This window comes from Aotus nancymaae, unplaced genomic scaffold (genome assembly GCF_030222135.1).
Source record: "Aotus nancymaae isolate 86718 unplaced genomic scaffold, 86718_ANA_hifiasm-v0.15.2.pri h1tg000008l, whole genome shotgun sequence".
Lineage (NCBI taxonomy): Eukaryota > Metazoa > Chordata > Mammalia > Primates > Aotidae > Aotus > Aotus nancymaae.
This window is the reverse complement of record NW_026988419.1, coordinates 35,533,731-35,560,345: the sequence shown is the minus strand read 5'-3', so window position 1 is coordinate 35,560,345 and position 26,615 is coordinate 35,533,731. Positions and strand designations below refer to the sequence as shown.

Sequence of the window (26,615 nt, the reverse complement as noted above, 5' to 3'; positions counted from 1 at the left end):
CAATGATAGACTGGATAAAGAAAATGTGGCACATTTACATCATGGAATACTATGCAGTCACAAAAAAGGATGAGCTCATGTCCTTTGCAGGAACATGGATGAATCTGGAAACCATCAATCTCAGCAAACTGACACAAGAACAGAAAACCAAACACCACATGTTCTCACTCATAAGTGGGTGTTGAACAATGAGAACATATGGACACAGGGAGGGGAACATCACATACCGGGGTCTGTTGGGGGGGTGAGGGGCTAGGGGAGGGATAACAGGGGGTAGGGTGATTGGGAAGGGATAACATTAGGAGAATTACCTAATGTAGGTGATGGGGGCATGGAGGCAGCAAACCACCATGGCATGTGTATACCTATGTAACAATCCTGCAAGATCTGCACATGTACCCCAGAACTTAAAGTATAATAATAATGAAAAAAGAATCTAATGCTGATGATCTGTTACTGTCTCCCATCACCCCCAGATGGGACTGTCTAGTTGTGGGAAAACAGCTCAGGGCTCCCACTGATTCTTCATTATGGTGAGTTGTATAATTATTTCATTATATATTACAATGTAATAATAATAGAAATAAACTTCGCAAAGAATGTAATGTGATTAAATGATCCTGAAACCATTCCCACCCCCTGGTCCATGGAAAAATTGTCTTCCACAAAACCAGTCCATGGTGCCAAAAATGTTGGTTGCTGCTACTCTTGAGTGTTCTGTTGTTCCCCACAATTTATGTATCTATTCTTCAGTTGATAGACATATGGGTTATTTCTAATTTTTGGCTTTTATGAATAGTGCTGCCATAAACATTCTTATATGTGTCTTTTGAGAACATATGTATGCATTTTTGTTGTGTATATGTCTTGAAATAAAATTTCTGGGTGGTAGGATGGGTATACAAAGGTTTGATTTAAAATAGTACTGACAAATAATTTTCTAAAGTGTTTGTACCAGTTCACATGACTACAAATAGAATATTTTTTTAACATCTGTAAAATTGTTACATTCACTGTGGGGATATGTAAAAATACGGCTTGAATCATTGAAAACTAGGTTTATGTTTTTCTTTTGTTGACATTCTATTTTAGTTATGTTCTTAGATTGCATGGAATACAGCCTCATTTCCAGTAACTTAGCTCGTGGGGAAGAAGGCTGTTATTGTAAAGATTCTTATGCATATAAACTCAGTAAAAGCTAAAGAGTGAAGCTTTAAAAAGGTCAGAAAAATGTACAGGTGCCAGGCTGTGGGACCTTGAGTGTTCTGCTCTTTAGGCTTGATTCTGGTATCCTGAGGGTCTATCCATCCTTGTGGGGTTTGTATTCAACAGGCAGGTACCATAAGGTACTACTGTAAGTCAGCATCCATTCTGAGTGAGCATCTGTTTCAGTTGGTTGCTCCTCTACCGTGTACTTTGTTAAACATTTGGTTATCATCCTGCTTAAGGGGAGGCTTATTTGCAATCACTTGTCAGAATTTCCAGCCTTTTAGGTGAACTATGTACCATTCCTAAGCAATCAACTTCTGGGAGCTACCTGCTCTCATCAGTTCCTAAGGAGTAGATGCATGTACTGGCCATCCTTCTAGATTTAGAGGTAATTAGATACCCTCTGTTTATACTAGATGATAAATGAACTATAGAGAATCATAAGAAAGTCATAAGAAAATGGGCCAGGCGCGATGGCTCATGCCTGTAATCCCAGCACTTTGGGAGGCCAAGGCGGGTGGATTAAGAGGTCAAGAGATCAAGACCATCCTGGTCAACATGGTGAAACCCTGTCTCTACTAAGAATACAAAAAATTAGCTGGGCATGGTGGCGTGTGCCTATAATCCCAGCTACTCAGGAGGCTGAGGCAGGAGAATTGCCTGAACCCAGGAGGCGGAGGTTGCGGTGAGCCGAGATCACGCCATTGCACTCCAGCCTGGGTAACAAGAGCGAAACTCCATCTCAAAAAAAAAAAAAAAAAAAAAAAAAAGTCATAAGAAAATTTTAGCAATCACAATTTTTAACTAATAATGTGAGTTTTAAAATAATAGACATATAATTCTTAATGTAAACTTCTACTAAGGCTACTTACACTTTTTTAAAAAATATATATATCTTAAAAAAACAAGGAGCACTGCTTGCCATTTTGGGCTAACTTAGTCTTTATTGGTTCAACTAGTGTTGCCAAGGAAAGAATTCACTATAGGGAACAGGAAAGACGGGTCTAAACAGTTTGGCACTTATGAGCAAATTAATGGATAATAGAGATGTTCCTTATGGAACCCAGGCATGAAAACCATTATTGGAACTGTCACATCTTGGAGTTATGTGCTGGAATCTTTTATCAGTTCCATTGGCTTTAGTTGCAATTTAGGAAGTGATAGCCAGAAACTTCAACTCTTGCTTCTAGCTTTTAGACCTTCTACTTAAGACCAAAGAACTATATATTTCACTAACTTCTAATATTTCAGATAATTTCTTCTTGGATACTTTTTAGCTCAACCTGTGCTTAATATTTTTAGCTAATATTAACTCTGTCATCATTGAAGTGGTTTGCTGAAGAATATATGGCCTATGCAGAAGAATATATGGTCTATGCAAATAACTTCTCACTATATGTTCTCTATACAGACCTATACAAATATTTTCATAAAACTTCTGAGCTGGAGGGGGAACTATTACAAAGTGTTGTGGTTGGAAAAGGTTGATAGATTGAGGTTATTCCTCAAGACCTCTTTCCACCACAAAATTGAAGATCCTAATTAGAGAATCCATTAGAAGGAATTTGAGCAAGTCTGTGGCTTAATTTATGCCTCAAAGTGAAGTGATTAATATTATTCAATGCATGTATAGGACCAGAAATTCTTATTTGAATAAGTTATTCAACTTATAAGGTAATTAAAAACTGAAACTAAACTGTCATTTCACTGCTACATTCCTATAAATAATTAAACTTTAAGCATTATTTAAAGATTCAATGTAATATATTTAGCTTTTTTTTTTTTTTTTAAAGCAAGTCTGAAAGCTGGGCCAATTTCTATCAATTTCTATAAATGTTCTGCTTGGTAGCTAGCCTTTTGTGGAAACTCAATAGATCTTAAACACTTGATTCATTTAAATTATTCCTCTTTTTGCTTTCAAGAAAGATTGAAAAGAGTTACAGGGTAGTTTAGTGGATTAGTCATTCAGTTCCTTGATGGATCACTTGCATATGCCAATGCCAGGGAACATTTAATTGATTAAGACATCCTGAATGAATTTGTCATTTGGGGGTATTCTTTGAATGAGTATCTTTATTACATTCACTGTGGCCTACTGCTATTACTTAGGCTTACTGTCAACATTAATTCTAAAGGGGCTCTGGCTAAATTGTCTGTAGAATGTGTGTCCAAGTCAAGTTTGTGAGGTATTTGGTTAAAAAAATCTTTGTGGCTCTTGAAAGTAATACGAAGATTTAGAAGTCAGTATTGTTTATAAAGTCTAGGGTGATCATGTTTAAATAATAAATCTAAGAATGAGATGAGTACTGTTACACATTTTTTTGGTGATAAATCTTAAATACTGGAAAAAAATAAATTTAAGAAAAATACCCCAACATTGAAAACCCAATATCTAAATATATTTCAGCCTCACATTCCAAAAAATAAGAATTTCTAGCATTTTTAGTCAGGATAAACACTTCCTGCATCTTTTTGTAAAAGAAGTATTTTGAATGAAAATAGATTTTCCATGTCAGACTGATTATTTGAAATTTGAGTTCTGTTTTCAATTTCAGGTTCTTAAAAAGGTTCAACTTAGCCAATGAACATAAAAGTGCTTACTGCTAATTTAGCTGCTGCTGCAGAACATGAAAGGAATCATGAGGCCATTAACACATCTAGAAATAGTCATTTTCTAGCTTTCGGTTCCTAAGATAGCTTAGTGAAAATAAAATATTCAGACAAGACAGGGTAGGGAGGTAAGTTTTTAAAGGATTTTCTTTTTAAACTTTCCTTCCTTCCACCCTCCCCCACCTCACTTCCACCCTCCTTAATTTCTCCTTCTTTATGTGTGTTAAGTTAGAACTTTACTTCAAGATGTTCAGAGTGCTAAGTGATAGGGGTGGTGAGGCATACATTTTATCTCCCTGTGTAGGCAATGAGTAAAAAAGATGTGAAATTATGGCAAATTCACCAGCAGCTTTCAAAGGTGAAATGCCCTTCTTGTACCAGGGTTAATATGATCTCCAGCCATCCATACACAGCAGATCATGCTGTTGATGGCAAAGGAAAGTTCTCCTTGAGGCATTGAAATGGAAACTGTGCTTAATGCCTGGAAAGTCCCTCCAGGCTAGTGTTCCAGAAGTCTTTCTTTCACATTTAAATTTCTTCATTGCATATTTATTGACTGCTTAACTTATGTTAGACTCTGTGTTAGGTCCTGCACAGGGAGGAGATTCCTGTTCACAAGGAGATTACAGTCTTGAGGGGGAGGCAGACATTCATTAAAGACTCACCCCAGTGTTGACGGACAAACTGGGATAAGTAAGTATGTGGCACTGTGAATGTGTAACAGGTGTGGGCAGTGGTCAGGGAAGGCTGAAGTCTGGCTAACTGGACAGAGGCAGAGGGTTCCAGGCAACTCTCCTGAGGTGGAGAGGCAAGGCTGGTGGCAGGGGCAGGGGCTGTGGAGAGTCGACATCACAAAAGGCAGTGCTGAAAGATGCAAGGGAACTCAGGACCTCTTTTCAGCTGAGCAAACAGTGCACATTTCTTACACTTGGACTGTTCCTTTTCTAATTAAAAAAATGGGGACATCCACATCTTGATAACACAGTTAATGTGTGAATATAATAACTGCTTAATAAATCCTTGTTGAAATAGGAGAGCTGATTAAGGCACTTAGGCCAGCAGCTGTAGTAGGCTTAATATATTGAGTGATGATTCCTAGGTATCTAGAAAAGAATATTTTAAACTAAGAGAAAAGAAAGGCAGCTTACCAGTTTCTCCCCTTCGAGACAAACAACATAAAAGGACTGGAATAGTTAAAAGACAGGGGTGAGAAGTCTGATGGCAGAAAACATGAGAAAATGAAGTTTGTGATGTTTTGATGCAGAAGTAAGTTATCATTATTGTTGGTTGATAATGGCATTAATTTTCTGAAGATGGGCAGCTCCTTTCATCCCATTAAATGTGTATGTGTGTGGGCATGTGTGCTTGCATACTTAAGGCCAAATTAATTTTTGGTACAATAGGTTAGGGTTGCCAGATTTAGTAAATGAAAATAGAAGACATCTAGATAAATTTGAATTTCAAGTAAATAAAGAATAATTTTTGGAGTATATATATGCCCCAAATACCTTTCAAGAGGGGAATTTTCCTCTAAGAACTCTGGAGGCGTGCTGTCTCATTTCTCACATGATTTTAATCATTACATATATAATGTTTATGTTTATTTGTTCTCAGTTTATTTCTGCCACATATATTTTTAGAATCTAAATTTTTCCAACAGTCTGGAACCTTTGGTGGGTGTACATAACATGATGAAGGATTCTTTTCTTGGAGAGGCTGCTGATTTATAGCCAAGATTCTGTCTTCATGCTCTGGGCTTCTGTCTCTCTAGTGTTACTATTTCAAGAATGAGACTGGAGCATTTTGCTTACTTTAGTGCCCTTTGGAGCAACAGGAAGCTGCCTTTGCTGCAAAGGACCCTGTAGAATGATTGTTGATCTGCCTTCTAGAAACTGAGCTGTACCCAAAGAGACTCTTACTAGTTTTGAAAGGCACCTGCTTTCTTTTTCTTAGGAAGATTCTTCAGGTGAGTGATAGTCACCCCTGCATCTCTGTGAGCAGCTTGTTATGTGTAGATACCATGAAATAGAAACAGATTCATGAAGATAAGGATCAGAAGTTATGAATGAAAACAACTATTGCTTTGGATGGCTGGATTTTAAAATGTTCCTCAATATTGATGATGTGGTATTTTAATCAAAAATAGGATCAGATTAGGGCACATAGAAGAAGCCATAATATGCACAATGATCTGCTTTTCTAGGAAATGGGTATATTTGGGGATCAGCATTGAGCTCACTACACATGAAAAACATGAAACTCATTGGAAATCTAGAAATTGGCAACCTAAAAATTGAGTAAAAATGTGTTTTAATCACTCCCACCCCCCTCTTGTTTGTTTTTTATTATCTTCTGATAAACTACTGGCTGTTTAGTTATACTTTATGGTTGTCATGAAGTCATACAGAATAGCTGGAAGTATCAGTCTCAACAGGGACTATGAACACATATGTTTGTAATTCAGTACACATATTAAAAATAGCTAATTTACAATATTACAGGCACAAAGGAGCTCACTGATGTGAAGTTTCAGTGAAACAGTGCAAAGAAATGATGTTAATTAAATATCACTGTTTCTCAAGAAGGATGTCTTTGTATTAGTAGAATGTTAACCCTCTTTTTTTAATGGATGTTATACTTACTTCATCATAAAGACCCCAAATACATACATTTTGGCACCTGGATGTAGTCAGGTCTGTGTTTCACTAAGCATTTGTTTAAAGTTCAGATTCCAGCTCTCTTGCTCTACAGCCATTGATATTTCTCAATTTACCTATAATTTATACCCTGACTGCCTCCATAAAAGCTATAATGTCTATATTGAAAGATATATGCAATTAGTAATTTGAACACTTGTACAGAGAAGGGGAAATGAATACGCCACCCAAACCTAGGCTAACACAGTCATTGAAAGTGAGTACTAATACTTCTAAGCTTCCTAGCAGTCAAAGGCAAAAAGGGACTCCAGTAACATAACAAAATGCTCATTATTTCATTCTTTTACTACTCCCTATCCCAAGTTGAGAATGTTAGAGATGTTAATGATCACCTCAGATCTTATCTCCAGAAATGTAAAGTTTGACTTAAAATCACAATGAACTCTTCCAATTTTTTCATACTATATTGCATGTGTTTAAGTAATTCTTTGGGCTTGGTTTTAGATTTTTAAAAATTATGGTAAAAAACACGTAACATTAAATTTACTATCTCAACTATTTTTAAGTGTAGGGTTCAGTAGTGTTAAGTATATTCACATTGTTGTGCAGCAGATTGCTACAACTTTTTCATCTTGTTACTCTGAAGCTCTCATTAAACAACTCCCCATTTCTCCTCCTCAGACCCTGAAAATTACCATTCTACTTTCTGTTTCTATGAATTTGACCACTTTAGATACTTCATATGAGTGGAATCATATGGTATTTGTCATTTTGTGACTATTTCACTTAATGTAACGTCCTTGAGCTTCATTCATATTATAGTATGTGACAGGGTTTTTTTTCTAAGGCTGCGTAATATGCCATTGTATGCATTTACATTTTCCTCATTCGTTCACCTGTTGATGGACAATTTGGACTGCTTCTCTCTTGGATATTGAGAATAATGCCACAATGAATGGGTGTGCAAATATCTCTTCAAGATCATGTTCTGAATTCTTTTGGATATAAACCCACAAATGGGATCGTTGGATTATATAGTAATTCTCTTTTGAATTCTTTGAGGAACCTCTGGGCTGTTTTCTATAATGGTTGTATCATTTTACATTCCCACCAATAATACACAAGGGTTTCATCTTCTCTGCATCTTTGCCAACACTTGGTATTTTACGCTCTTTTGATAGTGACTATCCTGATGAATATGAGGTGATATTGCATTGTTTTTTATCTGTACTCTTCTAATGATTAGTAATATTAGCACCCTTTCACGTGCTTATAGGCCATTTGTATATCTTCTTTGGAGAAATGTCTAAGTTCTTTGCCTATTTTAAAATAAATTTTTTGTTGTTGTTGAGTTGAAGTTTCTTATATATTCTGGTTATTAACTTCTTTTCAGATATATTATTTGCGATTGTTTTCTCCCATTCTATAGATTGCACTTTCGCTCTGCTAATTGTTTCCTTTGATATGAAAAAATTTTCATGTCATTCCATTTGTTTATTTTTGACTTTGTTGCTTGTGATTTTGGTGTCATATTCAACAAATCATTACTAAATTCAAAGTCCTGAGGCTTTACCCCTGTGTTTCTTTCTATGAGTTTAACAGTTTTAAGTCAAATTTTTAGGTCTTTCATTCATTTTGAGTTAATTTTTATATATGGTGCAAGGCAAGGATCTAAATTTATTCTTTTTGGATTTGAATATCCTATTTTTTCAACACTGCTTGTTGAAGAGATTGTCTTTTCTCTATTGTATGGTCTTGGCACTCTCACTGAAAATCGTTTGGCCATATATACAGTGGCTTATTTCTGGGCTATTTTACTCCATTGGTTTATATATCTTATTTTATGCCACACCACACTCTCTTAATTACTGTTGCTCTGCAGTAGGTTTTGAAATCAAGAAGTATGATGCCTCTGACTTTGTTCTTTTTCAAGGTTGTTTTGGCTCTTTTGGGCCCCTTAAGGTCTTGTAAAATTTTTAAAATTTTTTTCTATTTATGCAAAAAATGCCATTGGGATTTTTATAGAGTTTGCATTGTATCTGTAGATTGCTTTGGGTATCATGGACATTTTAAACAATATTAAGTATTTCAACTCATGAGCATGGGATGTCTTTCCATTTACTTGTATCTTCTTTGATTTCTTTCAGCAATGTTTTGTAGTTCTCAATGTGTAAGTATTGTATCTCCTGGGTTTAGTTTCTTCACGAGTATTTAATCCTTGATGCTATTGTTAACATAATTATTTTCTTAATTTTCTTTCCAGATTGGTCTTGTTAATGTATAGAAAATGCAACTGATTTTTGATCATTGATTTTGCATCCTGCAAACTTTTCTAAATTCATTGATTAGTTCTAACATTTTTTTGTGTGTGTGATTTAAGAGATCATGTCATTTGTGAGCAGAGACAATTTGGGTTCTTCTTTTCCAATTTTTAGGCTTTTTATTTCTTTTTCTTGTCTAATTGCTCTGGTAATAACTCCTAGCAGTATATTGAAGAGTCGTGACAAGAGTGGGCATCTATGCCTTGTTCCTCATCTTAGAGTAAAAGCTTTTAGTTTTTCCCATTGAATGTGATGTTAGCTATGGGCATTTAATATATGACTTTTATTATGTTGAGGTAGTTTCCTTCTATTCCTAGTTTGTTGAGTGTATTTATTATAAAAACATGTTGAATTTTATCAAATGTCTTTTCTGCATTGATTGAGATGATCATTTAGTTTTTGTCCATTTTCTTAGTGTATTACATTGGTTGATTTTTGTATTTTGAACTATTCTTGCATTTCAGGTATAAATCCCTCTTGATCATGGTGTAAAAGCCTTTAAATGTGCAATTGAATTTGGTTTGCTATTATTTTGTTTAGGGTTTTTGCATCAGTGTTCATCAGACATATTGGTCTATAGTTTTTTTTTGGTTGTTGTTCTTGTGCCTTTCTGGTTTTGAAATTAGGATAATGGTAGCCTTGTAGAATGAGTTTGGGATTGTTCTCTCTTCTTAATTTTTTTTGTTTTTTTGGCAGAGTTTGAGAAGGATTTGTAATCATTATTCCTTAAATATTTGGTAGAATTCTTCAGAGAAGCCACCTGGGAATTTCTCTGTTGGGAGGTTTTTTATTACTGCTTCAATCTCCTCGCTAGTTATAGTCTGTTTCAGTCTTGATAGGCTGTATGTTTCCAGGAATTTCTTTTTTTAGGTTATCCAATTTGTTGGCATATCATTGCTCATAGTAGTATATTGTAGTTCTTTTTATTGCTATAGCATCAATTGTAATGTCTCCTCTTTCTTTTCTAGTTTTAGCCATAGAGTCTTCTCTCTTTTTTTCTTTGTTAGTCTAGCTAAGGATTTGTCAATTTTGTTGACTTTTTTTGAAAACCATCCCTTGGATTCGTTGATGGTTTCTATTCTTTATGTCTAAGTTTTACGTTTTCCTTTATCCTGCTAACTTTGAATTTAGTTTGTTTTTCTTTTTCTAGTTCCTCAAGGTCTAAAGTTAGGTTGTTGATTTTAGATCTTTCTTCTTTTTTAATGTAGATGTTTACTGCTATGCACTTCCCTTTTACCACTGCTTTCACTGCATTCTGTAAGTTTTGTATATTGTGTTTTTCTTTTCATTTGTCTCCAGGTATTTTCTAAATTATCTTGTGATTTCTTCTTAGACTCCTTAGTTGTTTATGAGTGCATTGTTTAATTTCCACGTTAGTGTATTTTCCTATTTTCCTTCTGCTATTGATTTCTAGTTTTATTTAATTATGATTGGAGAAGATATTTTATATGTTTTCAGTCTTCTTAAATTTGTTAAGATTTATTTTGTGGCCTAACATGTTGTCTATTTTGGGAACATTCCAGGTGTGCTTGAGAATAATGTGTGTTCTACTGTTGTTGGATGTTGTATATATATATCTGTATGCCCAGTTGGTCTGTTGTGTTGTTCAGGTCCTCTTTTTCCTTACCGTCTTCCATCTGCTTCTGTTGATAACTGAGAGTGGGGTATAGAAGTCTTCCACTATTACTGTATTGGCGTCTAGTTCTATCTTCAGGTCTGTCAATTTTGCTTCATTTATTTGGGTGCTGCAATGTTAAGTGGATATCTATATTTTTACATATTTTTTTTGAGATGGAGTTTTGCTCTCGTTGCCCAGGCTAGAGTGCAATGGTGTGATCTTGGCTCACTGCAACCTCTGCCTTCCAGTTTCAAGCAATTCTCCTGCATCAGCCTCCTGAGTAGCTGGGATTACAATTACTCACCACCACGCCTGGCTAATTATTGTATTTTTAGTAGATACTAAAAATACAGGGTTTCACCATATTGTCAAGGCTGATCTCGAACTTCTGACCTTGTGATCCTCCCACTTCAGCCTCTGAAACTGCTGGGATTACAGGCGTGAGCCACCATGCCTGGCCTGCATATCTGTTTTTTTACGGTTATATCTTTCTGGTGAATTGACCCTTTTATCATTAGACAGTATTCTTCTTTGTCTCTTGTGACAATTTTTGTCCTAATGTCTACTTTGTCTGATATGACTATGGACACCTCTCCTCTCTTTAGGTTCCTGTTTACACAGAATATCTTTTTTTAACCCTTTCACTTATAGCCTATGTGTGTCTGTAAGGCAAGTTCACTGATTACCAATCTGTAGTTTCTAATTTCTATCAATTGCATGAGTCTGGTGAGACAGAAAACTCAAACAAGTTAAGTGAAGCAACTTTTTAGGCACAGATAGGCAGCAAGGGACAACAGAAGCCTAGGATTCGTGGTTCTCCAAAGCTCAGAGTAAATGGAATCTTTCTGTGTGTTACCTACTTAGCAGTGCAGGTGAAGAACTTTGAAAGCAGTCCACTCAGGATTGTATACCTAGGGGTTATGGGGATTGCTGGGCTAAAGTGCTGCAGGTCATCCTGTTCTTGGAGAGACAGGAACAGAGTCCAGGCTGTTTCAGATACTTTCTCCTTATTTCAAGATGTTACACTCCTAGCACATCCTACAGTTTTTCTTTTCTTTTCTTTTTTTTTTTTTTTGAGACGGAGTTTCGCTCTTGTTACCCAGGTTGGAGTGCAATGGCGCGATCTTGGCCCACCGCAACCTCCGCCTCCTGGGTTCAGGCAATTCTCCTGCCTCAGCCTCCTGAGTACCTGGGATTATAGGCACGCACCACCATGCCCAGCTAATTTTTTGTATTTTTAGTAGAGACGGGGTTTCCCCATGTTGACCAGGATGGTCTCGATCTCTTGACCTCGTGATCCACCCGCCTCGGCCTCCCAAAGTGCTGGGATTACAGGCGTGAGCCACCGCACCCAGCACAGTTATTCTTGAGAACTGCAATTGAGAAGGTGGGGAAGAGTGCAGTCAGTCAAAGCCATCTTGGAATTTGTTCTGCACTGTCTCTAGAGCTAAAGTGAGTCTCTTATAGATACAACATAAGGTTGGATCTTATTTTTTTAATCCATTCAGCCAAGCTGTGTCTTTCAATTGGTGCATTTAAGCTATTTACATGTAAGGTGATTACTGATAGAGAAGAACTTACTATTGTCACTTTATTGTTTTCTAATTATTTTTGTCCCTCATTTCTTCTCTTGCTGTCTTCCTTTGTGTTTCATTTTTTTTGTAGTGACATGTTTTGATTCTCCTCTCATTATCCTTTGTGTGTGTGTGTGTGTGTGTGTGTGTGTGTGTATACATTTTTAAAGAGTTTATTTGAGTAAGAAACAGTTCATGAATTGGGAAACACCAAACTGAAAGATGTTTAGTGTTCTGATGACAAAGCGATCCTTACATATATTCTAAAGAAAATTTCTTTGTAGTTACCATTGTAATGAGATAAAACGTCTTAAAATTATGACACTGTATTTTAACCTGATAACAACTTAACTACAATCATGTATAAAAACTTTTATTTTACATCTCTGCCCTCTCCCACTTTATGTTTATGTTATTGATGACACAATTATCTGTTGTCATATTTCATATCCATGAACATAGATTTATCATTACTTTTTATGCTTTATTAAAAAGATTTTTCAAATCAATACCAGATTTATCAGTGTTAATTTTTTTAGCGGGCTTTGACACGGTTGGCTTTGCACTTACCTGAGGTACAGGATCCTTTTCACTGGTTCCTAGAATTCTCACAGGGGCATTGGCAATTTGGTCATTTTTAAGTTCATATTTTTGTGAGGGAAGGTGAGTCCAGGGCTTCCTATTTTGCCATTTTAATGCTATCACTCCTGGTTTTAGGTTTTATATATGGTTATATTGAAGATCAGTTTGATTTTAAGTGCTGCGACTAAATGAGACTGTCATCATCATCCTTTGATTGTGACCACTTTATTAGGACTATTGCTTTTCCCTCAAACCTTTTTGTTTCCCAGCTGAATCCCATTAATTGACTTTTGGGATTTATCTTTTGGGTAAATCTTCAAGACTGTGTCTATGTATCATGCTGATTAATAGTATACTAGAAAGCAGTTTGCTGTTTTATTTGACTACAGCTTAACTAAAAATCTTTTGACTTTCCCTAAGAAAATCTGAGAAGGCATTCCATAGGTGGTCTGAATTTAAGACAAATATAGGTGGTGATTAGACCAATTATAGATAAATATGTAAGAAAGCTGTGAGAATGTGTGTGAGATGAATAATTATTAAACACCAGTGAACCAGTGCAGCTGGGGATTTAAACATCTAAGTGGGCTTAATGTATCATTTTATATAGCTGAAGCAAATTAAAACAATATTTTGTTTGAACATTAAACTTTTCTTCCTTTGGTATGAACACTATGGGGATTTGGAATAAGCATGATTATTATAATTCATACCTCTTTTGAAATCTTAATGTTGTTTGTAGCTAGTTGAGCATGTGAGACTATAAAGTAATAAACTCTGCTTTCTTTATGGCCACAGCTTTTGCTCCTAATTCTTCTTGGCCTGTTTCAACCTGTGTGTCACGACTCCCAAGATGAACTAGGTAAAAGAATGTTAATGGATCATGATTTCTAGAAAATCATCTCAGAGCATAGTCCATTTAGATAATTGGTTTAAAAAGTAGCCCCTTATTTCATAGAAAGCAGTACAGCATAATACAAGGAACTGGTGTGCTACACATAAGGACATGCTCTGGCTTAATGATTCCCTGGCTGTCTTAGGTAGAAAAGTTTGGGTTTGAAAGAAAAGTGACGTCTGTTTCAAAGGAATGAAAATTCTTAGGGTGTAACAATAGTTTATTAGTGAAGAACTTAACTTTGGCTTAAGCGTCAGACTGCTTGAGTTCAAATACGAATTCCTCCGTTTACCATCAATGTGATCTTGGTCAAGTTATTCCTCCAATAGTCAGTTTCCTCATCTGTAAAGTGAGCACAATGATAGGACCACAATTTAATTGGTTCTGATTGGAATTAAATGTACTACTCTCTGTATAAAGAAGTGATTAGCCCAGTACCTGCACATGATAAACCCTCAACAGGTGTTAGATCTTTTATTTTTTTAATTGTTAATTTTGTTGTTGATGTTTTATCTTTATTATAACCATGTGGGAAGTTTTATGCTGAAAAATATATAATACTGATTTTTTTTATAGAGAATGTGTGATAGCATCTGTAATGAGTGTGTAAGCAATTCTCACATTTTCCTCAAGTGTTTAATTTATTTTAAATGAATGATTCATGGCTCAGCTCAAGTGTACACATAGATTAGCCTTTGCAAATAATTCACTTGTTTTATTGAATTCCCTTGTGGTGGTTGTTTTAAGGTTTTCAATCTCTAGGGCGTGTACAGAAGTGTTCTACTTCTACAAATTGCTTTCCTTTTATGTCATCAATTCCAAAAACATAGGTTTGCTACAGGAAATCTTTCTCTCAAATATTTTTGAGCCTCATGCAATTTTGTATAGCAACACCCAGTGAAGTTATCCATATTGTTTCCTCTGATGGAGTCTCTAAGTCAATTTGTTTTAATGTTTAAAAACTTATTGTCTGCTTTGTTTTTGACACTTACATATTCGGAGGTTCAGCGGAAGATAAAATGAAGAAACTCCTGATTTCCACTCTACTAGAAACAGGCTGTTTTCCTTCTATTTCATCAAATCTCAAAGCTTACAGAGATTATGATTGCATGTTGGTTATTTTACTGTTCTTGCCTATCTATCTATCTACCTTACAATCTATCTTTGTATCTTATTCATTTTAGGAATCATGAAGAAGAGTTTAGTGGGACCCTCTGAGTATAATAAAAAGTGTCACTGGAAGATATATTTACAAGAGGAAATATAAAAAGCAGTACAGTACTTAGCAAAAAATATAACACATTTTCTCATAAGACATATTTTTCACACCTTTTTTTTTTTTTTTTTTTTTTTTTTACAATTTAGTCACTTAAAAATCAGAGAAAGCAAAAGTTTTTTTGTCCTAGATTTAGTAAGTTTGTAGTAAGTCTTATTGGTTATGGTTAGTAATCAGTTAATACCTGTTTTTCTAATAATGAAGTAAGAGATAAATTGACATTATTTCTATGTATGGAAATGATTTATTCATTCAACAGATAAATTTATTAAGTGGGCGAGGTACTGCTTGGTAATACAAATTGCGAATAAATGTTTTATAGTCTAATGAGAGACATGAACAGCTCCAAGTTAACAAATGAATAAAAATGTACTTACATATGGGTAACGTAAGAATGAGGGTGGTAACAGTGGTGGTAACCTACTCCAAATAGTGTACTCAAAGCATATGCCTGATAAATAAAGTTGTTGCAGTATGTTTAAAACATTGGAGCCAAAATTTTGAGTGCTCATTTGAAAACATTTTATGGTAAAGCAGTGGTGCTTAGAATGATGCATTAAAAAATGTATGTGTGTGTGTACACACACACACACACACACACATATATATTGCTATCTTGCTAAAGGTAAACTTCTTTTACTACTCACCTTACATGATCTTTCTAAATAATAATAGACTGTATGTGTTGGAAAACATTTTTGTAAAATGTACAATGAATCTGATATGTGAATAAAAAAACCTTTTTTAAACTTTCAAATGTGCTAATACGCCCTTTATAGTATCACATAAAATAGTGACACTAATGCCTCACTCATTGGGGAGGTAGATGTGGCTGGAGAGGGACAGATGAATGGATCTAGTCAGTAGTAACACATTTGAAGTTCTGGCTGATCAGTAGAGTCTTTCACTTCTAGGGTGGTAACAGTCAATTAATAGGAGAGCAGGTTGGAAGAAGAGTAAAGATCTACACACTCATGTTACTTGTGCTGCTCACAGAAAACAAACCAGTTTTGTGTGAGATATTGTTTCCCCTCAACTTGAAAGCACTGAGTTTGCTCACCGTGGAGCTTTCTTTGCTGCCTCTCTCTTCAAGTCCCATGAGACTGTCTTCCTTCTAAGAAAGCTGTTTACAAACTGCAATGCTCTATGCAACTGTAAGCACAGTGGCTGTGGCCTAGTGGAAATATTTTAGGGTCACAGGTAGTTCTGTATTTCAATCCCAGCTGTGGCTCTTTCTAGCTGTGTGACTTGAGCAAATTATTTAACTTCCTGATCTATAGTTTCCTTGACTCTAAAATGGGGGTAATGAAACTTGCCTTATAGGATTTTGTGAGGATTAATAAGACTGATACAGGTAAGGTGTCTTCTACCATGGCTGGTGCTTAGTCTGTTTTGCTTATTACTTAGGGCTCAATTTCGAATACACTCGAGGTTACAATGCTCAGTATCAGGTTATCCTCATGTTGTTTCCTCTGTAAGCCTCATTTTTCCCAGAGCATGGTGAGTATCTTGAGTACAGGAAACATTTTATGTTTTTCTACCTTCTCTTGTGCCTTGCAGAGTCCTCAGAATCCAGTCAGCACTTAATGCTTATACTGCTGCTTCTGGATTGTCTTTCAACAAGTGTTCCAAAGTTAGAGACCATGAAGGGCATGGAGATTGGTGCTTTTCACACTGTGCTTCTGCAGATTTTGGTGGGGAGGTGGTAATGGGGGAATGAAGGTGGAGTCAACTGAAATCAACTCTTAAAGTCATTATAGTGACCAGGAAAAGAATAATATTTGCCATTTCATATAACAATCCCTATGCATTGCCAAAATTGCCCAGTATATTTTTATGATTAAAACCACAGTGACACATTTGATGCACATTTAGCATGCTCCAAAAACACAATAGGAATTCACTTTCACAAAGAACGATAGACACAGGGCTAAGACCTTGGATTCTGGCCAGTTTTAAACACCTGCTTCCTCTTAAGACAGTTGAGAATTATCTTACAGGATTTAGCTTTAGAACTGAGCTCAGGTGCTGAGGGCCTGGTTTAAATTGTAATATCTGAGAAGACTCAGGTTGGCTGAACAAGAAGAGTAGGAGTACCTTAGTCCAATTAAATCTGCAGAGGTTGTGTTCAGTCCTATGCAGTTACCTACCGTAAGAGAGGAATCTAGGAGAGATCTTCCACACAGCAGGCACTCAGTACTTATGTAATGAATGAAAGGACAAAAAGAAACCCTAAGAGTTCCAAGCCCATTGTTGACATAATTATAATATAGCATAAAGATTTGCTGCCTTCTGCATTTCCAACTGAGGTACCCAGTTCATCTCTTTGGGACTGGTTAGACAGTGGGTGCAGCCCATGGAGGGCTAACAGAAGCAGGGTGGGAAGTTGCTTCATCCAGGAAGTGCAAGGGGTCGGGAAACTCCCTCCTCTAGTCAAGGGGAGCTGTGAGGGACTGTGCCATGAGGGATGGTGCACTCTAGCCCAGATACTACGTGTTTCCCACAGTCTTTGCAACTCACAGACCAGGAGATTCCCTCTGTTGCCTACACCACCAGGGCCCTGGGTTTCAAGCACAAAACTTGGCAGCCATTTAGGCAGACACCAAGCTAGCTGCAGGAGTTTTTTTTGTGCCCCAGTGATGCCTGGAATGCCAGTGAGACAGAAACGTTCACTCCCCTGGAAAGGGGGCTGAAGTCAGGGAGACAAGTGGTTTTGCTCAGCGGATCCCACCCCGATGGAGCCCAGCAAGCTAAGATCCACTGGCTTGAAATTCTTGCTGCCAGCACAGCAGTCTGAAGTCAACCTGGGACAGTCTAGCTTGGTGGGGGGAGGGGCATCTGTCATTACTGAGGCTTGAGTAGGCGGTTTTCCCCTCACAGTGTGAACAAAGCTGCCTGGAGGTTTGGACTGGGCAGACCCCACCTTAGCACCCCAAAGCTGCTGTAGTCAGACTCTCTCTTTAGATTCCTTACCTCTGGGCAGGGCATCACTGAAAGAAAGGCAGCAGCCCCAGTCAGGGGCTTATAGATAAAACTCCCATCTCCATGTGACAGAGCACCTGGGGGAATGGGCAGCTGTGGGCACAACTTCAACAGATTTAAATGTTCCTGCCTGGCAGCTCTGAAGAGAGCAGTAGATCTCCCAGCACAGTGCTCAAGCTCTGCTAAGGGACATATTGCCTCCTCAGGAGGGTCCCTGATCCCCTTGCCTCCTGACACGGAGACACCTTTCAGCAGGGGTTGACAGACATTTCATACTGAAGGGCTCCAGCTGGCATCTGGCAGATGCCCCTCTGGTAAGAAGCTTCCAGAATAAGGTACAGGCAGCAATTTTTGCTGTTCTGCAGCCTCTGCTGGTGATACCCAGGCAAACACCAACAAACCTGCAGAAGAGGGGCCTGTTAGAAGGAAAACTAACAAACAGAAAGCAAGAGGATCAACAAAAAGAATGCCCATGCAAAAACTCCATCTGAAGGTCACCAACAGCAAAGACCGAAGGTAGGTAAATCCACACAGATGAGGAAAATCCAGCACAGAAACGCTGAAAATTCAAAAAACCAGATGCCTCTTCTCTTCCAAAGGATTACAGCTCCTCCAGCAAGGGAACAAAACTGGATGGAGAATGAGTTTGATGAATTGTCAGAAGTAGGCTTCAGAAGGTGGGTAATAATAAACTCCTCCGAGCTAAAGGAGTATGTTCTAACCCAATGCAAGGAAGCTAAGTACCTTGATAAAGGTTAAAGGAATTGCTATCTAGAATAAACAATTTAGAGAAGAACATAAATTACCTGATGGAGTAGAAAAACATAGCATATGAACTTCATGAAGCATATATAAGTATCAATAGCTGAATCAATCAAGCAGAAGAAAGGATGTTAGAGATTGAAGATCAACTTAATTAAATAAACCATGAAGACAAGATTAGAGGAAAAAGAAAGAAAAGGAATAAACAAAGCCTCCAAAAAATTTGGGACTATGTGAAAAGACCAAACTTATGTTTGATTGGTGTCCCTGAAAGTGATGGGGTGAATAGAACCAAGTTGGAAAACACTCTTCAGGATATTATCCAGGAGAACTTCCCCAACCTTGCAAGATAGGAAAACATTCAAATTCAGGATATACAGAGAATACCACAAAGATACTCCCTGAGAAGACCAACCCCAAGACACTTAATTGCCAGATTCACCAAGGTTTAAATGAAGGAAAAAATGTTGAGGGCAGCCAGAGAGAAAGGTCAGGTTATCCACAAAGGGAAGTCCATCAGACTAACAGCGGATCTCTCTGCAGAAATCCTACAAGCCAGAAGAGAGTGGGGGCCAATATTCAATATTATTAAAGAAAAGAATTTTCAACCCAGAATTTCATATCCAGCCAAACTAAGCTTTATAAGTGAAGGGGAAATCAAATCTTTCACAGACAAGCAAATGCTGAGGGATTTTGTCACCACCAGGCCTACCTTACAAGAGTTCCTGAAGGAAGCACTAAATATGAAAAGGAAAAGCCAGTACCAGTCACTGCAAAAACATACCAAAATGTAAAGACCATTGATACTATGAAGAAACTACATCAACTTATGGGCAAAATAACCAGCTAGCATCAAAATGACAGGATTAAATTCACACAACAATATTAACCTTAAATGTAAATGGGGTAAATGCCAAAACTAAAAGGCACAGACCAGCAAACTGGATAAAGTCAAGACCCATAGGTGTGCTGTATTCAGGAGACCCATCTCACATGCAAAGACACACATAGGCTCAAAATAAAGGGATGGAGGAATATTTACCAAGCAAATGGAAAACAACAAAAAAGCAGGGGGGTTGCAATCCTAGTCTCTAATAAAACAGACTTTAAACCAACAAAGATCAAAAAAGACAAGGGCATTACTTAAAGGTAAAGGGATCAATGCAACAAGAAGAGCTAACTGTCCTAAATATATATGCACCCAATACAGAAGGACTGAGATTCATAAAGCAAGTTCTTGGAACCCTACAAAGAGACTTAGACTCCGGTACAATAATAGTGGGAGACTTTAACATCCCACTGTCAATATTAGACAGATCAATGAGACAGAAAACTAACAAGGATATCCAGCTCTGGACCAAGTGGACCTAATAGACATATACAGAACTCTCCACTCCAAATCAACAGAATTTACATTCTTCTCAGCATCACATCACACTTATTCTAAAATCAACCACATAGTTGGAAGTAAAATATTCCTCAGCAAATGCAAAAGAACAGAAATCATCAGTCTCTCAGAATACAGTGTAGTCAAAGTAGAACTCAAGATTAAGAAACTTACTCAAAACCACACAACTACATGGAAACTGAACAACCTGTTCCTGAATGACTACAGGGTAAATAATGAAATTAAGGTAGAAAAAAATAAGTTATTTGAAACCAATGAGAACAAAGACACAACATACCAGAATCTCTGGGATACAGCTAAAGCCGAGTTTAGAGGGAAATTTATAGCACTAAATGCCCACAGGAGAAAGCAGGAAAGATCTAAAATTGACACCCTAACTTCACAATTAAAACAACGAGCAAAGCTAGAGAAAAAAAAAAAATTCAAAAGCTAGCAGAAGACAAGAAATAACTAAGATTAGAGAAGAACTGAAAGAGATAGAGACATGAAAACACTTTCAATAAATTAATGAACACAGGAGCTGGTTTTTTGAAAAGATCAATAAAATAGAGAGACCACTAGCCAGACTAATAAAGAAGAAAAGAGTGAAGAATCAAATAGACACAATGAAAAATGATAAAGGGCATATCATTTCTGATCCCACAGACATACAAACCACCATCAGAGAATAGTATAAATACCTCTATGCAAATAAAGTAGAAAATTTAGAAGAAATCTATAAATTCCTGGACATATACACCCTCCCAAGTCTAAACCAGGTAGAAGTCAAATCCCTAAATAGACCAATAACAAGTTCTGAAATTGAGGCAGTAATTAATGGCCTACCCACCAAAAAAAGCCCAGGACCAGATGAATGCACAGCTGAATTCTACCAGAGGTACAAAGAGGAGCTAGTACCATTCCTTCTGAAACTGTTCCAAAAAATAGAAAAAGAGGGACTCCTCCCTAACTCATTTTATGAGGTTAGCATCATCCTGATACCAAAACCTGGTAGAGACACAACAAAAAAGAAAATTCCAGGCCAGTAGCCCTGAAGAACATAGATGTTAAAATCCTCAACAAAATACTGGCAAAATGAATCCAGCAGCACATCAAAAAGCTTACTCATCATGATCATGTCAGCTTCATTCCTGGAATGCAAGACTGGTTCAATATACACAATCGTAAACAGAAACCATCACATTATGTAATCTATCACATAAACAGAACCAATGACAAAAACCACAAGATTATCTCAATAGATGCAAAAAAGGCCTTTGATGTCAACACTCCTTCATGCTAAAAACTCTCAATAAACCAGGTATTGATGGAACATATCTCAAAATAATAAGAGCTACTTATGAAAAACCAACAGCCAATATCATACTGAATGGGCAAAAGCTGGAAGCATTCCCTTTGAAAACTGGCACAAGACAAGGATGCCCTCTCTTACCACTCCTATTCAACATAGTATTGGAAGATTTGGCCAGGGCAATCAGGCAAGAGAAAGAAACAAAGCGCACTGAAATAGGAAGAGAGGAAGTCAAATTGTCTCTTTTTGCAGGCAACATGGTTGTATATTTAGAAAACCCCATCATCTCAGCCCAAAAATCTCCTTAAGCTGATAAGCAACTTCAGCAAATCTCACGATACAAAATCAATGTGCAAAAATCACAAGCATTTCTACACACCAATAATAGAGAGCCAAATCATGAATGAACTCCCATTCACAATTGCTACAAAGAGAATAAAATACCTAGGAATACAACTTACAAGGGATATGAAGGACCTCTCCAAGGAGAACTACAAACCACTGCTTGAGGAAATAAGAGAGGACACGAAAATGGAAAAATATCCCATGCTCATGGATAGGAAGAATCAATATCATGAAAATGGCCATAATGCCCAAAGAAATTTATAAATTCAATGCCATCCCCTTTAAGCTACCACTGACTTCCTTCACAGAATTAGAAAAAACTACTTCAACCAAAACAGCATGGTACTGGGTACCAAAACAGGTATATAGACCAATGGAACAGGAAAGGGCCTCAGAAATAATGCCACACATCTGCAACCATTTGATCTTTGACAAATCTGACAAAAACATGCAATAGGGAAAGGATTCCCTATTTAATAAATGATGTTGGGAAAACTGGCTAGCCATGTGCAGAAAACTGAAAGTGGACCCCTTTCTTACACCCTATAAAAAATTAACTCAAGATATATTAAAGACTTGAACATAAGGCCTAAAACCATAAAAACTCTAGAAGAAAACCTAGGCAATACCATTCAGGACATAGGCATGGGCAAAGACTTCATAACTAAAACATCAAAAGTAATTGCAACAAAAGCTGAAATTGACAAATGGGATCTAATTAAACTAAAAAGCTTCTGCACAGCAAAAGAAACTATCATCAGAGTGAACAGGCAATCTACAGAATGGGAGAAAATTTTTGCAATCTGTTCATTTGACAAAGGGCTAATATCCACAATTTACAAAAACTTAAACAAATGTACAAGAAAAACCCAAACAAGCACATTAGAAAGTGGGCAAAGGATGTGAGCAGACACTGCTCAAAAGGGGGCATTTATGCTGCCAACAAACTTATGAAAAAAAGCTCATCACTATTCATTAGAGAAATGCAAATTAAAACCACAATGAGATACCATCTCACGCCAGTTAGCATGGCAATATTAAAAAGTCAGGAAACATCAGATGCTGGAGAGGATGTGGAGAAACAGAAATGCTTTTACACTGTTGGTGGGAGTATAAATTAGTTCAACCATTGTGGAAGACAGTGTGGTGCTTCCTCAAGGATCTAGAACCAGAAATACCATTTGACCCAGCAATCCCATTACTGGGTATATACCCAAAATATTGTAAATCATTCTACTATAAAGACACAAGCACATGTATGTTTATTGCAGCACTGTTCACAACAAAGACTTGGAACCAACCCAAATGCCCATTAATGATAGACTGGATAGGTGGGAGGAGTTCCAAGATGGCCAGTTAGATCTAGCTCAGGATTGCAGCTCCGAGTGAAAGTGCAGAGGGTGAGTGGACGCCGCATTTCTAGACAGATTTTTATTGCCCACAGACCAGGAGATTCGCAGGCGGAGGAGACCCACGGGTCACCAGCGTGGCTGTTTTGGCTGGCGCGACTGTTTTGCCTGCACCCCAGTGCAGCCACTCCTGGTGCAGAGTAAACGGGACTGTGTTCCCACTTAGCCAGCAAGGGGAGCTGAAACCAGGAGCCAGGCCAGGAGATTCCCGGGCAAAAAAAAACACCACGAATCTCAGAGCCACGGTCTCAGCAGTGCAGTGGGTCGCTGCATGGGAAATCACAGAGATCCCGGTGCCTATTCAACAGGCATCCAGGACACCTGGGAGAGGGTTGACCATTCAACAAAAAAATAAAAGGCTCTGAGGCAGGGAGCCAGGAGATCAGGCCTGGCTGGTCCCACCCCCACAAAAACAAAAAAACAGCAATTGGAAACACTCTGGCTTGAGAGTTTCACAGTAAGCACAGCTGAACCCGGGATGGTCCAGCTCTGTGGGGGAGGGGCGTCCGCCATTACTGAGGCAGCCTGCATTGCTGTGGCAATCCGCCATTACAGAGAAAGTCCGTGATTACAGAGGTGGGCCAACATTGCAGAAGCAACTCTACCTACACCCATATAAACAGGACTGTAGGGAAGTTCACCCACAGCAGCTCAGTGAAGCCTCTGCAGGCTGAGACTGACTAGGCTGCCGCCTTGTGGGCAGGGCAGCCCTGAAGAAAAAAAAAGGCAGCAGAACAGTGGAAACTCATAAAGGCCTAACTCGCTGGGACAGAACACCTGGGAAAAAAAAAAAAAAAAGGGGGAGGTTATGAGTTCTGCTGCTGCAGACTTAAATTTACCAGCCCAGCAGCTCTGAATGAACAATAGGGCACACAGCTCAGCACCTGAGCTAATATAAAGGACTGTTTCCACAAGCAGCTCCCGACCCCGTATATCCAAAGAGTCACCTCAAAAAGGAGAGCTCAGACTGACATTTGGCAGGTATCCTGGGACAAGGCAGAAGAAGAAACTGGTAGCAACCTTTACTATTCAGCAGCTGCTGCAAGTGATCCCCAGGCAAGCAGGGCCTGGAGTGGACCTCAGCAGTCCTACAGCAGAGAAGACAGATAGTTAAAAGAAAACTAAGAAACAGAAATAACCTCATCAACAACAAACAGAACGTCAACTCAGAGACCCAATCAGAAAGTCAACAACTACAAAGCCGACAGGTGGATAAATCCACAAAGATGGGAAGAAACCAGTGCAAAAAGGATGAAAACACCCAAAACCAGAACACCTCTCCTCCTACAAGGGATCACAACTCCTCACCAGCAAGGGAACAAGACTGGATGGAGAATGTGTGTGACGAAATGACAGAATCAGCCTTCAGAAAGTGAATAATAAGATACTGCCGTAAGCTAAAAGAACATGTTCTAACCCAATGCAAAGAAACTAAGAACCTTGAAAAAAGACTTGATGAAACGCTAACGAGAATGGACAACTTAGAGAGGAATATAAGTGAATTGATGGAGCTGAAAAACACAACACGAGAACTTCATGAAGCATGCACAAGTGTCAACAGCCTAATTGACCAAGCAGAAGAAAGGATATCAGAGGTCGAAGATCAACTCAATGAAATAAAACAAGAAGGCAAGATTAGAGAAAACAGGGTAAAAAGGAATGAATAAAGTCAACAAGAAATATGGGACTATGTGAAAAGACCTAATATACATTTGATAGGTGTACCTGAATGTGATGAAGAGAATGCATCCAAGCTGGAAAATACTCTTCAGGAAATTATCCAGGAAAACTTCCCCAACCTAGCAAGGCAGGCCAATATTCAAGTCCAGGAAATACAGAGAACACCACAAAGATATTCCTCTGGAAGAGCAAACCCAAGGCACATAATTGCCAGATTCACCAGGGTTGAAATGAAGGAGAAAATACTAAGGGCAGCCAGAGAGAAAGGTCGGGTTACCCACAAAGGGAAGCCCATCAGACTCACAGCAGATCTCTCAGCAGAAACCCTACAAGCCAGAAGAGAGTGGGGGCTGATATTCAACATCCTTAAAGAAAAGAACTTTCAACCCAGAATTTCATATCCAGCCAAACTAAGCTTCATAAGTGAAGGAAAAATAAAATCCTTTGTGAACAAGCAAGTACTCAGAGATTTCATCACAACCAGACTGGCTTTACAAGAGCTCCTGAAAGAGGCATTACACATAGAAAAGAACAACCAGTACCAGCCACTCCAAAAACACATGAAATGGTAAAGAGCATCAACACAATGAAGAATCTGCATCAACCAACGGGCAAAACAGCTGGCTAGCATCAAAATGGCAGGATCATATTCACATATAACAATATTAACCCTAAATGTAAATGGACTAAATGCCCCAATTGAAAGACACAGACTGGCAAATTGGATAAAAAGTCAAAACCCATCAGTGTGCTGTATCCAGGAAACCCACCTCACATGCAAGGATACACAAAGGCTCAAAATAAAGGGATGGAGGAAGATTTACCAAGCAAATGGAGAGCAAAAAAAAGCAGGAGTTGCAATTCTCATCTCTGATAAAATAGACTTTAAAGCAACAAAGATCAAAAGAGACAAAGAAGGACATTACATAATGGTAAAAGGATCAATGCAACAAGAAGAGCTAACGATCCTAAATATATATGCACCTAATACAGGAGCACCCAGATACATAAGGCAAGTTCTTAAAGACTTACAAAGAGACTTAGACTCCCACACAATAATAGTGGGAGACTTCAACACACCATTGTCAATATTAGATCAACGAGACAGAAAATTAACAAGGATATCCAGGACTTGAACTCAGACCTGGAACAAGCAAACCTAATAGACATTTACAGAACTCTCCACCCCAAATCCACAGAATATACATTCTTCTCAGCACCACATCACACCTACTCTAAAATTGACAACATAATTGGAAGTAAATCACTCTTAAGCAACTGCAAAAGAACGAAAACCATAACAAACAGTCTCTCAGACCACAGTGCAATCAAATTAGAACTCAGAATTCAGAAACCAACCCAGAACTGCACAGCTTCATGGAAAATGAACAACTTTCTCTTGAATATTGACTGGATAAACAATGAAATGAAGGCAGAAATAAAGATGTTCTTCAAAACCAACGAGAACGAAGACACCACATACCAGAATCTCTGGGACACATTTAAAGCAGTCTCTAGAGGAAAATATATAGCAATAAGTGCCCATATGAGAAGAAAGGAGAGATCTAAAATTGACACCCTATCATCAAAATTGAAAGAGCTAGAGGAGCAAGATCAAAAAAACTCAAAACCTAGCAGAAGACACGAAATAACTAAGATCAAAGCAGAATTAAAGGAGATGGAGACACGAAAAACCCTACATAAAATCAATAAATCCAGGAGCTGGTTTTTGGAAAAGATCAACAAAATAGACAGACCACTAGCCATATTAATAAAAAAGAAAAGAGAGAATAACCAAATAGATGCAATAAAAAATGATAGAGGGGATATCACCACAGATTCCACAGAAATTCAAACCATCATCAGAGATTATTACAAACAACTCTATGCACATAAACTAGAAAACCTGGAAGAAATGGATAAATTCCTGGACAGTTGCCTCCTCCCAAGCCTAAACCAGGAAGAAGTCAAAACCCTGAATAGACCAATAACAAAG

The 26,615-nt window shown here is 37.8% G+C and overlaps 1 protein-coding gene across 3 annotated transcripts in view; it reads left to right on the top strand.

The window, feature by feature from the left end:
• Window positions 1-26,615, top strand: part of PLCL1 (phospholipase C like 1 (inactive)) — a 339,780-nt gene that overhangs the window by 199,057 nt on the left and 114,108 nt on the right. The window contains exon 1 of one of the 3 annotated variants that reach the window (XM_064373209.1): window positions 4,299-4,512. The exons of 1 other annotated variant lie outside the window; for it this stretch is intronic. The gene's annotated coding sequence lies outside the window, so the exon portion shown is untranslated. Of the gene's footprint in view, window positions 1-4,298; window positions 4,513-26,615 lie in introns of those variants that run through there. One more of the 3 variants, XM_012473241.3, reaches the window with a different exon arrangement.